We start from the raw sequence: 4,250 nt of genomic DNA on the forward strand, positions 1-4,250 counted from the left end.
TGTGTACACGCTGGAGCGCACATTGCGTGTCTAGGAGAATGAGTTCCCCGTCCTACCGGACCTATCTACGTGGGAGGTGCCGCCGATCACTATCGAGCTTCTCCCAGACAGAGGGCTACGGAGGAATCCAAAGGGTCGTCCGCAGTCAAGCAGAATCCGTAATGAGATGGACATTAAGGAGAAATCTGACGGAAAGTGCTGTGGAATATGTAGGTTTAGTGGTCATAGCCGGAATAAATGCCCTAACCGAAACTTTCATGTTGGACAATCGTCGGGATCAGGGGGAAATCGGGATCGGTAATTTTAATAACAATAATTTTTCTTATTCGGCTTATGCTTACGCTTAAATAGTATCCATATTGTTTCCAGATTAAGTTATAATATACCATGTGAGCATTGTCGAACATCCGAGATTATAATGATTATAATGGAGGCATTCATAATTCTATTCAGCATTAATATAATGAAAAAATTGAATAATTGATATCTATAGATAAAATTCAGAACATCCAAGATATCTAAAATACAAATAATACGAGTTATAGAAAAAGTGCATTAAACCCCTACATTTGATGGTTCGATGGTGTTGTCCGGGGGGTATACCTACGCGGAGGTCGACGCTCACGGCCTGGGCGACGACCAACATCCTCATCGTCCGCAGGTGGGGGCGTGGAAAACATAGAGGGAATGTCCTGTCCCTCGTTCGCCGCCGATGAACTTGAACCATCATGAGTCCCATAATGCGGCGGATACGTGTCAGACGGGCCGGGCATGTCGTACTGCGGCCGGGGGGAGCTAAACAGTTCAAAATCAAACGCATATTCGCCCTCTGCGTAGCTCGGATAATATTCCCCGCCTAACAAATCCGGATGATAGCCATGTGACTCCTCATTTGATTCTGATTGTCCGGGCTCTGCCTGTTCTGTATGACAAAATGCCGTCAGATCCGGATCCATCGTGCTGTCTGCTTTCAATCCCCCAACTTGCTGAACGTACGGAGGGATTATCGTCGATTGCGCTCCAAGTAAATACGGCTTCCCGCGACTACGGTACCATTCTGACTACAAATAATGACTACAAATAATGACAATTTTTATTTTATCACCTGAGTGGCAGTGAATATAGATAGGGTTGGTGACTAACGCGTGCCAAAAATGGCATCCGATAAAGGGCCAATGACTGTAGCAGTATCAGGTATCCCCCGATATCTTTAACTTGCGGCTCTGTCGCCCGACAAAGCTCTTTGTACAACGTTGCTAGAACGGCCGAACCCCAACTGTACGACCTAGCCATTGACAAATCACCAAGCAGAGGCAAGTACGACAAATGGACACTGTCGTCGTTCGCATCAGGCCAGAGTAGTGCCCCTATCATATGCATGATGTACGCTCGAGCAGCGCACATCAACTCACCTTCACTGGCGGTCGCTGATAGTTGACAAATTTTTTTTCTTAGCCATGTAAATTTTATTGTGGAAAAATATTTATCACCGTCATCTGGTGACTCTCCGAGGAGTTGATAGCAAACCGCTGCCGGATCGGTTAATGAAGATAGTCCCGTAACGGGACTCCCGTCAACTGGGAGCCCAAGCTGCACTGCAACGTCCTCTAACGTCACCGTGCACTCCCCGCACGGAAAATGGAAAGTATGGGTCTCCGGTCGCCACCGCTCCACTAGCGCGGATAATAAATCAAATCGCAAGTCGGACAACCGAATCAATGCTACTGACCCAAATCCGGCTAGCTCCAGGTACGGCATAAATCGTGCATCCGGAGCTATTTTTAAAACACTCACGCGGCCCCTTAATACTCGGTACGATTCCTGATAGTGTTGAATAACAGAAACAATATTACGATTGCATAATTTATTTCTATATACTATGTATATCCTTTTTAAATAAATAGAACTCCTGATTAACAAATAATAAATCATACCGCGTTATTAGCCACATCAGATATATGTTCATCGTTTCCAATCAATCGAGCCATTGCGATGCCTGCAAGTTGAAAAAAAAGTTAGTAAAAAAATCTAACTTCGGCCATTTATTCGTATTTTTTTCTGCGCATTTTATTCCTTTAAAAATATCATAATTCCTAATTTTATATTTTTACATTCTTTCAGTGCATAATGTTTGAAATTTATTGATCGAGTGTGTTATTTAAATTAATTTGCTGTAAAAAATTAACCCTTACCCCTGCCCTTTACTCGTATAATTATCTCAATTTTTATTACTTTAAATAATAAAATATTATTCAAAGATATTTTATTGTTTTAAATTATTTTAGTACATTTTCTTTGAAATATTTTGTATTAATTGTTTCTGAATTTTAAAAAAGTTAGTAATACACTCTTACTTCTATCATTTGTTCGTATTTTTTTCTCCGTATTTTTTTACTTTAAAAAATATCATTAACTTAGTCTTTTATAATTTTACATTATTTCAGTGCATAATGTTTGAAATTTATTAATAAATAAGGAAGGATTAAAAAGTAATTACCCACATATTGGTACCACCTTTTTATTCCCCTCCATAACCATTTTTTTCCTCTATTCTTTTGGTAAATAAAATAAAACTTTATAATATTTTGGTAATTTTTTTTAATATTTTGGTAAATAACCCGAAATAAACCCTTTCCCCTGCCCTTTGGTCGTATTATTATTTTTTCAATTTTTATTACTTTCAATAAAAGTATATTCTTTTTGTATCTTATTATTTTATATTATTTCACTACATTTTTTCCAATTATTTGTATAAATTATTTCTGAATTTTTTAAAAACATTTACTAATACAGTCTTACTTCGGCCATTTATTCGTATTTTTTTATCCGCATATTATTATTTTAAAAAAATCGTAATTTTTTATTTTATAATTTTACATTATTTCAATTTATTATGTTTTACATTTATTACATGTACATTTTTCGCATTTTTTTCCGCATTTTATTATTTCCGATAAATATACAATTCTCGTTTTTTCTTTTCGTATTTTATGTTTTCTTAAACATACTTCTTTGTCATTTTTCTTTTAATGCTATTTTCCTAAAATTTTAATTTCAAATTCATAAGTAAATTTCATAAAAAAATTCCCTAATCAACATACAATGTACTTTAACTTTTTTTTTCATTCTAAATATATTTCATAAAATATATATGCTAAATAAAATAATAAAATAACTATAATGTACATTACATAAATTTTAAACACACAAATATTACAAAAAAATTCAAATTTATAAATAAAATTACCTTTTTTCCCTTTTTTTCCTTTCTTCCCTCTTCTTTTTCTTTTTTTTCTCTTCTCCTTTCCCTTTCTTTCCTTCTTTCTTTCTTTTTTCTTCTCTTCTCCTTTTCTTCTTCTTTCTTTCCTTTTTTCTCTTCTCCTCTCCTTTCTTTCTTTCCTCTCCTTTCTTTCTTTCTTTCCTCTCCTTTCTTTCTTTCCTTTTTTTCTCTTCTGCCCCCACCACCGACCCCCCATAAAACCAACTGGTGCCGCCAATGGTATTGGCACCATTGGTGCCGCCAATGGTTTTGGCACCTTTGGTGCCGCCAATACCATTGGCGTGACCAGTAAATTGTCACATCGGTCTGATTTTTTTTTGCAGGTTTTGTTTTTTTTTGTGTTTTTTTATATATTTTGGTAAATAATAAAAAAGTTTATATATTTTGGTAAATAAAAAAAATTTGTAATATTTTGGTAAATTTTTATTTTTTAATAATATTTTGTAAAAAACCCAACAACTCTTCTTTTATTTTCAAACTTTATTGATTAATCTCTAAAAAATAGAATTGTAGCTTTTCTTGTGATAAATTAAGATTTTTATGTAAAATTTATATTTTTATGTACTTAATTATTTTGGGATATTGATTTGTTTGAGGTTCCTAACATTGTGATTGGGTAATAATTTTTAAAGGTTGATTAATATAAATTCTTAATGAGAGATCCACCCATCCTTCATGTATCATGGTCCTATAGTCATTAATGAGAGATCCAAATGGGTGACTCTCTTCAAACGGTCCTGTTAGAAAATGAACCACCAATAAAGCATCGACCTCGACTATCAATTGTTCGATGCCCATCGACTTTGCAACCCACAAGCCTTTCAGAACACCCCATAACTTAGATTGTACACTATCTGAGAGACCAATCTTCATAGTGAAACCTCGCATCCAATTAACAAACTCATCCCGTATTAGTCCTCATGTTGGTGCAACCTGAGTATAGGTTGTTACAACCCCATTAGTGTTGAGC

The sequence above is a fragment of the Gossypium hirsutum genome, chromosome D03 (genome assembly GCF_007990345.1).
Source record: "Gossypium hirsutum isolate 1008001.06 chromosome D03, Gossypium_hirsutum_v2.1, whole genome shotgun sequence".
NCBI classification, from domain to species: domain Eukaryota; kingdom Viridiplantae; phylum Streptophyta; class Magnoliopsida; order Malvales; family Malvaceae; genus Gossypium; species Gossypium hirsutum.